General features: G+C 35.8%; 1 non-coding gene across 1 annotated transcript; it reads right to left on the reverse strand.

The window, feature by feature from the left end:
- Window positions 1-522: 522 nt before the first annotated feature.
- trnat-cgu (transfer RNA threonine (anticodon CGU)) lies at window positions 523-594 on the reverse strand. Its single transcript has one exon. It is a non-coding gene; the product is annotated as a tRNA-Thr (tRNA).
- Window positions 595-15027: the final 14433 nt, after the last annotated feature.

Consider the following 15027-nt stretch of genomic DNA (forward strand, 5'->3'; position numbering starts at 1 on the left):
AAACATTCAATACAATACTTTCATCAATGCATTATTTGAAATAGATGAAAATATGCACACCTCGATTGTTTCATTTAAAATTTGCCGTGGTGATGTAAACAACATGTCCAAATATTTATGGACCTTTTATCTATATAGGAAAGAGGGTGGATTCTGAATACATTTTGTAACAAATTGAATTTAATTCTGTCTCAGAGCTGATCACAGTGCTATGTGACCAACATGTGTTTCATTGAGAATTATTGAGCAGATATGGGGTACAGAATTTCAAATTTCATAATGTTGAACTGCTATTTTAGTTTATAAATGACAAAAAAACATATTTTTTTAGTTATCAAGCTCAAGCCAAGTATTATTTGTACAGTATTTTCAATGTATGACAAGACATTAATGCAAGTATTCAACATCCTGGATTACAGTGGCTAATTTTCTAGCTATATACTGTTTGAAAAATAATGAAAAAGGTCCCAAATGCAATTACTCTCACAAAAGTTAACGTTTAAAAGTAATTAATACTACAAAAGGCACGGACGGGGTTCGAACCCGCGATCTTCGGTTTACGAGACCGACGCCTTACCACTTGGCCACCGCGCCTGCGCTGTGTTCGTCATCAAGATATCATTTAATAGTTATAAGAATAGCTGTATTTTCATTGTGAGTTTATATTCCATGACTTATTGTGGAGAGCTGCTACTTCAGGTCTTTTCCCCCCGAGACAGGCGCCATTATGCTGCTGAGATAAAACATGCAATCGGTACAAATGTATTGTCGACATTTGGCCACAAGAGGGCGCTGTTCTCTACTCCGTGAAAACAAGATCGGTTTGTAATCTTTGGCAGGCAGAGGTCTCTGCTCTCCTATGACTAGTGTTAGCAACAGAGAGCTACACAGAAGGTAGGTTTGCTGTTGTTGTTACTCTTTGTTACTCTTTGTTTCTGTTGAAAGCTACTAGAAATGGTGATGTTGCTACACTCTGCAAAACTAAAACAGTACACAATGTAGAATTGAACTAATTTAAGCAATGGGGTCAAGCAAAAGTAAAGATGATGTTACCTGAAGGTTTACCCTTCTTATATATAAATAATTATCTTATTGATAAAGTTATTTTTCTTAAAACAAACAAACAAACAAACAAACAAAAAACTGTTATCAAACAATGTATAAAGTGTAAGTGATTGAAATAATGTCTGCAAGCTCAGGAACTCAAAAACATTGTATTTCCCAGCTTGGCCTAACAGTGGTGCTACAGAAAATGTATGATCAGAACAAATCTAAATCGAATCCAATTTTGTGCAGTCCTATTGTTTTAGTCAGTATGGAATTGACAGAGATGGACATGAATGAGAAGTAGCTACAAAAACCAGTGAGCTGCTTGCAATTCGTTGCTAAGGAATACAAGGAATACAATATGCATGAAATCAGACTGCAGCTTTCCACAGTATTTCTTTGCAAAACATCAAAGATGAATGCTTGGCCGAGCTGCTTTTTATATTTTATTTTATCAGATATGCTAGAGGCTGTTTGAAAAATGAATAAGACTCATTTCCAGTGGGAGTGTGTTAGCAGTGGAAACTGCAGATGTAGAGTACTCACCTTGACCTGCTTATAGCACATACAGCACTACAGACTGAAAATTGGCTTTCTGTGGAATAAAAACACACAGGTAAATTGAATTCAGAGTGCCTTGAAACGTGCCAGTTTCTTTCTGTGCTTTAGTAGACCAAAGCAGCAAACTTTCATCTAAAATAAATAGCAAAGTACTTAAAAACAAGAGTGTTACATTTATTAATATACTAATATATTTTTTCAGACTGTGAGATTTTTTTAAGTTTCTCAAGTATTTAACAAAGGTGACTGTTGAACTACAGTTCCCATCTAGGGAATTATGTGATTTGATTTGGATTGCATGCTCTTAAGATGAACTTTTATTGAGCAGACTGTAACTGTCTTACGGGCAGGTTTCTACAATAAAACCAGATAAGTATCCAGCATTGAATCAAAAGGATTTCAAACTGCTCAAAGGGCCTGTGGTTTATTTTATAGCTCATAGATGATTTTTTCCCTGGTCTTCTTTTTCAAATCATAAACCCCTGCAACATTACAACCTGAGAAATAGAATATTTTCCAGTGTAAGATTACAGTGTGCATTCTTCTTTATGAAGGAAACACCAAGCATCTTACTCCCTGAGAGAATAAGTAGTATCACTGTAGCAGTCTGTTTAATTATTTATTGGTCTGTTGCTGTGAGAAATCCTATTTTGCTATGCTGCCTGTGAATGAATACTCTTTTGCCCTGAAACTATGAGAATATTTATTTATTTATTTTTTGTGGTAAACAGACAAGATTTTTTTTTCCTCTAGACTGAAGCACATTTGCTTTGTCTGAGTTCTGGTAACTGACAGTAAGTGGACAATAAATAAATATAAAAATAAATAGTCTGCACTAACCTTCTGGTTGTTTTTCTATTTTACATCTTTAAGCATTTTTATGGCAGTCACGCTAGACTGGTTTTGATAAAAAGTTGTTCATTTCATAAAAAAATAATTCCCTGTATATTCTTTCATATTGCAGAGATCACAAGTGCTAACCATGTATGCACTATGTTTAAAGTTTGCACTTGTACTTTAGCAGAAAGTATGGAATAAAAGAAAGCCAACAAATTGACAAATTCGACCGAACCAGAAAGTTATCATTCTTGTTTTGATTTGATCGATATAGTTATTAACCTTTTTTTTTGTTGTGGCAGAAAAGCTAATCAATTGCCTTTGGTGCCTTTAAAATTAGTTTTATAGAATTAGTTTGAAGTCAATGTAAAAGTGCCTCTAGATGGTGATGGCTATTATTGCAAAAAGACTCCTGATCCTGTAGAATTTTATCAGAAAATATTTTTTTCTGTTTGGCCCGTTAAACACTTCCCTGCTGTGTTTATGCACTCAGTAACTTATTTTGTGTCACACTAAATAAAAACCTAAATCTATTTTGGAAATTTTGGTCATGCCGTGGCATTTTCTCCCCACTCTCTGGCTAAGGACTTGTTACTAACAAGCTATGGCCAATGAGCCAATGAGCAAGTGATGTTTCAGACACGCCTGTTCTTATCACATCTGTTTTCCTGGAAAGGCTGATCTCAAGGCTTCAAAATGGGACTTCACAAACCAATGGGTGACATCTCTGTAGCTATTTCTATCTTTTATAGTTCCTTAAAAAGGGCTACGTCAACACGAGTTATTTTAAAGAAAGGATTTTCTGTTTTCATTTCATCCATGAAAAATGCAAAGGAAGTGCTGTCAAGAACATCGTAGCACATCAGGTGGTCAACTGTAGAAAAGTGCTGTCGAGAATACTGTGCACAGTCTGAAGTTAAAAATTAGATAAAAGCATGCACAGTCAAAGCTGATGTTGACTCTTATTTTCCTTGTCCATGCATAAAACGCTTAGAGATGTTTTCCTTAATAACCATGTACATGCAGAGCATGCACATTAGCACCACCATCACGATAACAGACCTTCATTAATCCCTGAGGGCTTCTACTAAATGCTGTCAATACATTGCTCCTTTGACTTATCAGTAATTGCAACCATCTTTGGCTGCGTGTTGATACTTTGTAGCTGCTTCCCATCACTGGGGGTCACTGTCACAAGCAAGTGGCCATGGAGAAGAGCAAAGTTATACAAAAAGCTGATGTGAAATGAAGTGTTAAAAAGAAGGAAAAGCATCCACTGTAGCAACCAACTGTGCTTTTTGCTTTTTTGTGTTTCCACTGTTTGTGGTGAACTCTTCTATTCCTCCCATTTCTGTTATGGCCCAATTTTCAGTCAGTCAGCGCACGTTCATTGACTGAGCTTCATACTGTTAGTTCCTTGGAGAGCTGGATGCAAGCGTGTTTGCGTAAGTTGCGTAAGTCCCTCTGCATAGGCAAATACTTATGGAAATGAAGATACATGCAGAACCATAAAATAAACTTTAGAAGTGCAGAAGTATGTTAGATTACCTCAATAAAGATAATTGTTTCCTCCGTTTTTTGTAGAAAATCACATAAAAAGAGCACTAACCTCTGTTAAAGCAATACACAGTAAAGTTACTTGGACAGCTAAGCGGTTGGAATTTTGTTGAGAAAAAGAACAAAGTAACAAAGTGATAGTAATTTTGACAGATTTGCACAAATATGTTTTTTGTTTTTTTTAAATAGAGCAACCTAAATGTAAGTTTTAAGCGTAGATAGTGTAAATTAAATGTGATGAAGTGGCAGCCAACGCTGCAGGTCTCTGCTGGTGTAGTTTGAAGGGAAAATTGGTCATTGTGCGAAGGGTATGCCGGATTTGACCCTGGTCGCAAACAGACATGCAAGTGTGAAATCCACTTGAAAGGTAAGCAACTGATTAAGCTGCATGACAAAGGGAATATCATCTCTCTTTCTCTCTCCAAATATTCTGTTCACCCACATCTCTTCTCTTTTCTTTGCATTCATTTGCTTATTAACGGGGCTGTTTCCACCGCCTTACACAGCACATACGTGTAAGTTTAAATAACAAATCCTCTCATGGCTGAAAAGCCTGCAAGACGTCTAAGAAACAATTCAATTTCAGTTCAGTTCAGTTCAGTTCATTTTTATTTCAAACATTTCAAACATGTGCCTTCACAATCATTACAAAATATCATTCCATTATTTGTTTGAAAAGGAGTAGGCTGAAGTATTTACTTATTTGTCCCTACCCCCTCAAGTTTTACCTCTCATTCATTTAATTTTTTTTTGTCTTAAATTAAACAAACAACATATGAAACATATAAACATATGAAGTAAAACAAAACATAACATACATAAATCAAAAACAAGAAATTAGCAAGCCCCACCACAGTATAGTTTCTTTCATATGAAAAATACAGAATGTGTATATTTGCAGATACACAAGTTATGGAAAAACAACAAACCAAAACAAAACAAAAAAACAAAAAAACAACCAAAAAAGAACTGCAACACCATTACCAGCAACATTACCGTCCTGGGTTAACCCCGTTTTCTTCATTCTTATACTTATTTAAAATTAGGTTTTTATATTTTACTTTAAACTGTTTTATGTTTTGACTGTCTTTTATTTCTTCTGTTAGACTGTTCCATAATTTAACTCCTGCAATTGAGATTGACATAGTTCTTAAAGTTGTTCTAGCACTTTGTATTTTTAAATTCCATTTCCCTCTTAAGTTATACCCACCTTCTCTTTCTATGAACAATTTACAGATTTCTTTGGGAAGCAATTTATTTCTGACTTTATACATTATTTGCGCTGTTTTAAGCTTCACCAAGTCTTGGAATTTAATAGCTTGCATTTTGACAAAGAGTGCATTTGTATGGTCCCTGTACCCTACATTATTTATTAATCTAATGGCCCTTTTCTGTATTATAGTTATTGTTTGTGTGTTACTTTTGTATGTGTTTCCCCAGACCTCTACACAGTAGCTCATATATGGCAGTAGTAAAGCACAGTATAAAATGTGCAGTGCTTTCTGATCCAACATATGCTTTGCTTTTCCCAGGACGGCAATGCCCCGTGCCAATTTCCCCCGAACATACCGGTAAGTAATGTGTGGCTTCCAACAGAGCTTGTGGTCAATGATCACCCCAAGAAATTTTATTTCATTTACTCTTTCTAAATATACATTGTCAACACATATTTCTACTTCGATGTTTTTCTTTTGGTTTCCAAACAACATAAATTTGGTTTTATCGAGATTCAATGATAATTTATTTATATCAAACCACTTCTTTAATATCGTTAATTCCTGTGTGATCATTTCCAAAACCTGTGGCAATTCCCCACCTGCACACAGTATATTTGTGTCATCTGCAAATATTACAAACTTTAAAATCTCCGATACTCTGCAGATATCATTTAAGTACATAATAAACATTTTTGGACCCAGTACTGAACCTTGAGGTACTCCACAAGCTATATCCATCAAATTAGATTTATATTCATTTATTTGTACATATTGTTGCCTATTCCCTACATAGCTTTTTAACCATTCCAAAACCACTCCCCTAAACCCGTACTTTTCCAGTTTTTTTTAATAGAATTTCATGATTAACAGTATCAAACGCCTTCTTTAGATCTAAGAAAACTCCGAGCGCATACCTCTTATTATCCATACATTCCGTTATCTTTTCCATTAAATCTATCAGTGCCAAAGCTGTTGATCTGTTGTTTCTGAACCCATACTGACTATCTGTCATTAATTCATATTTTTCCACAAAACTGTCAAATCTTTTTATGAAGAGTTTTTCCAGTATCTTAGAGAACTGGGAGAGTATTGACACTGGTCTATAGTTTGTAAAATTATGTCTTTCACCGGTTTTGTAAATGGGAATAACTTTAGCAACTTTCATTTTTTGTGGAAAAACTCCTTTTTGAAACGACAAGTTGAATATATATTTTAATGGTTTTACGATACCATCAATAACTGTCTTTACCGTTACCATATCAATATCATTCCAGTCTGTACTGGTTTTGTTCTTAAGTCCTCTAACCATGTCATAAATCTCTTTCTCTTCCACTGCTCTTAAAAACATTGAGCTACTATTCCTTTCAATATTTTCACCAGTGTCCCTTTCTATTCCATCAACCTTTATTTCTTCTGCCAGTTTTGGCCCTATGTTTACGAAGAATTCATTAAAGCCATTTACTATCTCCTCCATGTTATTAATACTTCTTGTCCCTTCTATAAAGTATCCAGGGTAATCATTATTCCTTGATTCATTTTTGATTATTTTGTTTAATACATTCCATATATCTCTTGTGTTATCTTTATTGTGTTCTAACCTTTTAATGTAATACTCTCTTTTACAGGATCTCATTATATTAGTTAATTTATTTTTGTAAGTTTTATACTTCATTTCAGTTTCTATTGTTCTCTTTTTTATGAATTCTCGATATAAGGTATTCTTTTTTTTGCTGGCATTTTGTAGTCCTTTTGTCATCCATGGTCTTCCTGCATAGTTGTGTTTCCTATTGATTTCAATTACTGGGCAGTTTTTATCAAGTAATGTGTTAAATGTTCTTAAAAATCCTTCGTAAGCTTTATTAACTTCTGTTTGTTCATATACAATATTCCAATCTTGCTTTAAAAGTTCGTTTCTAAGACAATTTAAGGTCTTCTCTGTTCTTATTCTTTTGTAAATAATCTTATGTCCATCGTTGTTCACTTTATAATGGCAATTATACGATGCAAAGACTGGTAAATGGTCACTTATATCATTGATTAACAGCCCACTTTTTTATCTTTCCTTCTATTATATTTGTAAATATATTATCTAATAGAGTTGCACAATGAGATGTTATTCTGGTCGGTCTTGTTATCAGTGGAAATAAACCTATGCTGTACATGGAATCAATAAATTCTTCTGTACTCTTATTATGATTTGGATTCAATAAGTCAATATTAAAGTCCCCACAAATAAACATTCTTTTCTGATTTATATTTGTAAATAAGTCCTCCATATTATCCTTAAATATCTCAATCTTAGATCCTGGTGTTCTATATATACAACTGACAATTAGGTTTTTCCTTTTTTCTATAATTATTTCCACTGATAAACATTCCATCACTCCATCAATAACAGTTGTCATTCTTCCCATTCTTTTGTACTTTAGGTTTTTATCAATGTAAAGTGCCACCCCACCTCCTTTCTTGTTGATCCTGTCTACATGAAGGAATTCATATCCATTTATTTTAAAGTCTTCTTCTTTTCCAGGAGTTATCCAGGTCTCCGATATGGCTATCACATTGAATGGCTGTTCAAACTGTGTTATGTAGTCTTTGATGGATTGAAAGTTTGCATATAAGCTTCGACTATTAAAGTGAACCATTGTTATACCCTGTTCTACCTTGAATTCCTTTTTAAGTTGCTCATTTGTATAATAATTGCATTCATTTGTCTTATTGTTAAAGAAATTACAATCAGGATCTATGTTGCTGTCATACATCAATGTCTTATTTTCAATATCTATATGAGTTGTTAGTTGAAAATTGTCAGACATCTGCGTTGGTTGTGCACTTGGACGGTCACATCATATTTAGCACTGCTTTGCATTTATCGGTTATATTTTTCTAGTTCCGTCATCTCTTTGATGACTAGAACCTTAGCCTGCTCTGGTGTTCCATTTAACTTAATGAATATTTTACAGTCTGACGTCCAAGTTGACTGTATTTTCTTCTGTTTTCTTAATATTCTTGCTTGTCTTGCAATGTCTGCATTTTTCTTGATTAGGTGTTCATTTAAATAAACATTTGTACCTTTTAGCTTTCTTCCTTGCTTGAGCAGTTCTTTTTTCTGTTTTCTATTAACAAAACGAATGATAATGGCAGGTATTTGATTTTTTCTCGGAAGAGGATGGCATCCCTCAATATTTTTACTGTCCATTTCTATACCTTTGCTTTTAAAGAAGGCCATTACCTGCTCTTCCAAAGAGCGTAGCTCTTGCTCGGGTGGCTCCCCTCTCTCTGCTGCTGCTACCCGTGCGTATGTCTGATGCTTGGTTTCCAGTTTGACTGAATACTTATATTTCTCCCTCTCTCTCACTCTTTTCCTTACTCTCTCTCTCTCTCTCTCTCTCTCTCTCTCTCTCTCTCTCTCTCTCTTTCTTTTTAAAATTTGTACAAGCAATTAGGTGCACGTCCTCATGCCTGTTGGGTCTGTTACCATAGCTACAATACCATTGTGCATGCAATCATCTGGTCCTTGTTTCCTCCAATAGGGTCGCACGGCTAAAGCTGTAATATAAAGTAAAGATGCTCATCTTTCAGCAACACACTAGTAAGAATCATTATGAGCAGAAAGTATTGTAGAGTGGCAGACAGGGGACTGCGCCCAGTCATGGCGGACAACAGAAATAAGATCCGACGAGCCAAACAGCAGGAGAGAAAGGTGAGAGCATCTACCATTTTGAAATTCAACTCCTTTCATTGTTCATTCAAAGAGTTTGGTGCAACAACAGTGACAGTAAACAATATACGGCTTTGCATTCAAGCTTTGAAAGCCAAAAAGGAGCAAAAAAGAAATGTCACTTTAAATGAAATGCATTAGCTGGACGAAAGCTGGCAGATACAGTCTTTAGACTTATAATTGTGTCCGAAGGTTCTTAAGTCAAACTGAGCTTCAGTTGGTGAGATCAAAGAATTTCAGCTGAGCTTTGCTTTAAAGGAACGATGTTCTTTGTACATTTCATATGACGGAATAGCTGAAAATAAGGGGAAGAGACCCAAAACATTAAAACAGATTTGAGGCTTAAACGATCTGAATCCTGAATAAAAATACATGAATTTAATTGTAGTTACACAGATGTGGCCTAAATCAAAGAGAACCCCAAAACACATCAATCAGAACATCCAAAGAAAAGATGCATTCAGGAGCAATCATGGAGGAGCTTTGAGGCCAGGCTTGTTGAAATCAAAGGCCTGAGAGCAGAAATATGTTACGCGAGCTATCCATATAAGTCAGAGAAAAATAAATGCGGTCAGTTCAACTGCAGCTTGGAAAAGGACAACAGCCAATGCAGCATGTTCAAGCTGCTCCCCTACTGGGCGGCCCATGAGCCTGTCGATATGGTGGTTTGATGTTGGATGGAAAATAAGAACCCCCCCACAACAAACAGAGGGCTGGAACAGAGAGACTGGAACAGAGAAAGAGAGGGTAGAAAGGGAAGAACCATCGACAGATGGACTCTGTTGTGATTAAAGATGGCGGCTGTCTTTACTGCAGACTATGAAGGACTATACTCGATGCCTAGAAAAGCGGTGGGAGTAGTCTGCGATTCAGCACAACAAAACCAAGAAGCACACAGTAAGGTAAACCAGCAGGTCTAATGTTTGCTTTGGAATCTGTGAGGATGAAAATTGGTGTTACGTTCCTTTGTCTTGTGTATCGTTCCCTTACGTCTGTTACCGTCTTTCATGTCTGTGCCGTACTGTTTTGTTGTGTCAGCCCTCTCATCAAAAGCAAAGCACATCATCTGATTTGACCAGTGAGTGTGTATCGGATGACCAGACAAGTGAAGACCACGATAGATTGAACACTTAAATTAATTTGGATTTCTTCCAGCCGGCTGATGTCTGGCAATGTATTTTCGCCATTTGGTACATGGTTCTGCATGTATGTCTTTGGTATTATATCACCATGGGAAATGTAGGCCTTTTAATAAGCTTTATTTTCCCTTTTTCTGGGAATATGGTGCTCTGCAAGCTATAATATCCTGCAAAATAAACTCAAGTCTGCAAATTGCTCAATCCTCTGTGGCTAATCCATTCCAAGACTTGTTAGTCATGATCTATTCAGCCTGGACAAAGGATATCAGCAGGACATCAGAATACATTTTCTGACAGTCTTTTGATATTACTCTTTGGATCATTTCCAGAACTTAAAACAGATACAGAAAAGCTTTAATATTCGTTCGTCATATCAACGGTTTTGAATGTTTTTAGTCCATAAGCCCCGCGATTGCTTTACATTATAGTTTTGAGAGCTTTGAAAGATGCATTGTCCTCTTCGTTGTTTCTTTTATACTTCTTAACTTTTGGCAAACTCTTTGAAGACAGCCAGCTTGAAAAATCTTTATTGTGTGCACTGAAAATGGGAGCTTCCATTTAAATATCTTAATGTGGCTTTGTTCATCAGAGAGTCTTCAGCAGAGATAAGCCTGTTTCAGCCAAAGCCTACAAAAGAGCCTAAATCCACACTGACAGGTGGAACAAAAGAATGCATAAAGAGCTGAACTGGGAGACATGAAGTTGTCCTCTGGTAATGCTTAACTGCAGCAGTAATTTGAGAATATTTTAAAATATGAGAACAGTTTTTAAAAGGTAGCTTTGTAGGGTTGTGAAAAAAAAATCCCCCCTGCAAAGTACAGAATAGTGAATGTGCATTTTTAGAATTTAGTATGAAGGATGGGTGCATGCATAAAGGAATTAAGAATAAAATGTAAAATCTTCTCCTTAAAGGTTTTATACAAGTGTGTTTCCATAACAATTCTGACACAAAGTGCTTATTTTACAATAGGTTTGCTGATTTTAGTGAAAACTTGTTCACACTTCAGAGTTAGGCACAGAGAAGCCTCTTCTATTGTTCCTCTGTGCACTAAGCAGCTTGGCCGAGCCAGTTGCTTGAGGGTTATTTATTTGTAGTTAAAAAGAAAGGGAAGAACATTTTTTTTGTACAAATTTCACACCCAGCTGTTTCAAACTATCAAAGAGGTCCAGTTTGAAAAGCCTTCTGGTTACAGGACTTCTTGAGCTTATGTTTTTAAACCTTTTCACTGTTGCAGTTATTTACAGTTTGTGGTGTTATGTTTTGGACAGCATGCCAAAAGAGGTCAAAGTGTGAATTTGTCTTTTATGATAAAGCACACTTATTTTTAGGGACAGTTCTATGCAGAAAGGCACATTTTATTTCTTGTTAATTGCTGAAGTTAAAAGCAGATAACTGACTTCTGGGAACCATCAAATCTGTTAATTTTGGGGACTTTAACCTCCTCTTATTTACTTTAACTGTAATATGAGAAATCTCTCTCTGATTACTCACAGACACCTCCTGTACAATCAGGAGTTGTGCAACCAAAACTGGCACAGAGATACCTCTTGGGCATCTGAAGGTTCTTATCTATATCAGATGTAATGTTGTCATCATATCATCTTAGCCTGTTACAAAGTTGCAAGACAATGTGACAACATCATTACATGTGGTATAGATAAGAACCTTTAGATGCTCAAGAGGTATCTGTGTGCCAATTGTGGTTGCACAACTCCTGATTGTACAAGAGGAGTTTGTACAAACGGGGAGATTTATTTACGGTAAGATTGTTATTCATCTTTGAACTAAAGGTGGCAGCAGGGCTAAGGTTAGAGAGGATGCTATATTGTGCATGGTTTGCCTGCTTCTTGATTCTTTGACCTACTCCTGTACTTTCCTCAGTGTCAACTTGTGTCAGTGGTTTTTGTAGTGCAACAGATCCTACTTGGGTGGTGACTAAGAAAACATCTCAAATTATCTCAGGAGGGACTGAATGACTCTTCTCTCCAATCATTAAACTGTAAAAAGTTGAGCTTTTTAAGTCAATTCAGTTTTATTTATAGGGCACCAAATCACAACGCCTCAAGGCACTTTATAATCTAAAGTAAAGACCCTACAATTTTATAGTTTTTTACAATTTTAAACTATCGGTGTAATGGACTGGGTCATTGTGTTGGGCATGAGGCCACCCTACCCTAGTGTTAGGAGCTTTAGCTTTGTTTTTTCAAGAATATTTCGAATGTAGATCAGTAATGGTTTTGGTTTCAGATATATTGCAGCAGAAACATCTTCAAATGAAAATGTAACTGTTCCATAATGTTGAACTCCTGCATTTTTTCAGTTATGTAGGAACTAGTCTTAACCAATATTTCTTTCTTTTCAGAAGCAAATGGATGGCAATGGCAAACCATTATGGCGACATTCTGCTTCAGCCAGGACTTTCCATTTCACGGGGGTGAGAAGGGCTTTACCTTTGCAGAAGAAATGTGTGCTGAGTAACAATACAATGGAATCTTCAATAAAAGGATGCACTACTGGAGGATGCGTGAGGAAGTCAATCAAACTCAAGGTAATGCAGGTGGATTTGCTTGCAGATCTGCCTTTTCTCCATCTGTGTGTTCACCAAATATAAACATGTAGACCCAGAAGCTGTTGACCCTTGGAGGAGAAAATTTCCAGTTAACACTACAAAGGAGTATACTACAAAAGAAGTTTGACATAGCAACACTTCCTTTGCGCTAGCTGGCTTGACTAAACCTGAAACTCTCAGTCAGTGATAAGGGGTATCTTTCAACTTTCTCCGTTAAACTTGGTTTTCTGGTTCAGGCTTTGTGTGTCCTGACATAAAAGGAGGCGTTTCACTCGCCATATGACTTTTCTTTTTCACAAAATGATTCCAATCGTAGACATTATCAGGTCATGATGATTCAAAAACAATCTGACAAAAAGTACAACACTACTGGAAATAAGCAAAGAGAGTAATGCTGCAACAAGAGCGTTAAAATAAAGATTTTGACTGGAGTTCATGTATTTATTTTAAAGCTGATTGCACTCTTGGTGCTGCTGGTTGTTTTTAATTGGATTTTTAATTGGAGCTTGGAAACTTTAGATTAGATACAAGTAACATCACATGTTACTATTCCAAGTAGCCCACTAAAGGGGATATTAAAATAGCTTTAGTAATGTACGCCTTAGCAAGTTGCTCATGTAAAACTCTGACTTTAAACTCATCATCGCTAACCCATTGATCTTGCTTCATAGTATACTCTCAAGTCTCCAAAAACAGGTACAAAACGCAAGAACCCATAACAAGGCAATGTGATAACAATAAAAAAAAACTAATAAAATATACAATAAATAAATAAAATGGTATGCAAACCCTAGGATAAAATGATTAATTTGTCAGTTAAAATAAGCACATAAATATGTTCTTATGTGGGACGATTCCAGAGTCTGGTGGCAGAGAATGGTTGCCTTTAGATTATAGACAAGACGAAGAGAAATTGTTGGGATGACCTTAAGGAGCAAAATATGGAATTAAAAAACCTGTAATATTTTTGTGCAGCTGATTCATGAAGGGCTTTAACAATTAAAATGTTTAAAATCAGTTCCTTATTTCACAGCTGGCCAGTGAGTAAAAACAACAGTGATGCGTTGTCTTATAATACTATAAGACTATAATACTATAGCCTGGCCAATGCAAGATTTTTAAGGCCAATACTGATATATGGTCATTTACAAATATAATCAGCCATTTTTTTCCCTTTCAAACATAAACAGATTTGCCTATCATTTGATAGGAGTAGTTATTCACGAGTCCTTATTAAGATAACATCACAATGCTTGATTATTGTCACAGCAAGCCATGGATTACTTGTGTACACTCTGTTTACGCTCTGCCCGACTCTGCTCGGACAAACTGGTTGTTATGATTGGGATATTCCAAACAAGTGTTGCCAACTGGGAAGTTACACAGTGCCCCCTGGCTGACAGACTATGCAACATCTCCCATCTTATATTCATCGGCCATTACAAATTCTGATATCGATATGTCACGAATATGTGCAGGGATTTACAGTTAACCAGCTGAGGAGTGACAAAGGTTTGGATAACTATTTGTATTAGCACTTGTAGTTCGTAAGAAGCTGTTCTTCACAACATTACCTGTTTGATTGTTAAAAGCTAAGAATGAATCCATAAAAACATCAAGATTTAAACTACAGATCTACATATGTGACTAGAGGACCAAATTATTTTTGTTTCACTCAAAGAAAGTACCAGTTAAAAAATTGACAGTGCTGGAATTATTCTGATTTGCTTTTGGAAGAAACAACAATAACACAGAGTAACTGATGCTATAAAGAGAGAACTGTCAGGGTACTTAAAATGCTTAAACTGCTTCTGCACAAAATCAATTTTGCCTCGAGGAGGCTGCAGTGCATTGGGCCTTTTTCATGTTTTATGTTGCCCGCATAAATATTGTAAGAACTACAGTTCACACTTGAAAGGTTTCCAGGTTTGAGCCGGTGTTTGGAGTGATACGTTGAGACAAAGTGTGAAATGTTTGTGTTCTTGTTGTATACACCTGTATCCTGTTATCCTACTCTAGTTTTTTTTTAATGATTTCATGTAATTACTTACTAATCAAAAACAATATGTTATTATAGTGTCCCACTAGCTTTACATCTTAGGCTCAGTAAAACAGTGTGACAGCTGAGGAATTCAAATGACACAATCAGTCAGCAGCTGCACATTGGCTATTGCAAACTGCTTATTATATTTGTTAATTCATGCATTTCAGTTTTCTTCATAAAGACACTCGAACAAGATCTCTTTATCCCAGTTGCTTTAAAAATACTTGCAAAAATTGCATTTACACAGAAAATGTACCATATTTTTTTGTGTCATGAATAATGAGGCCAGCCAGATTCATTGTTTTCACACTATTAGTATGTTAAAGTTTAGCTG

Source organism: Diplotaxodon limnothrissa, linkage group LG4, assembly GCF_057381915.1.
Source record: "Diplotaxodon limnothrissa isolate DT_005_m linkage group LG4, D_limnothrissa_male_GT1.1, whole genome shotgun sequence".
NCBI lineage: Eukaryota > Metazoa > Chordata > Actinopteri > Cichliformes > Cichlidae > Diplotaxodon > Diplotaxodon limnothrissa.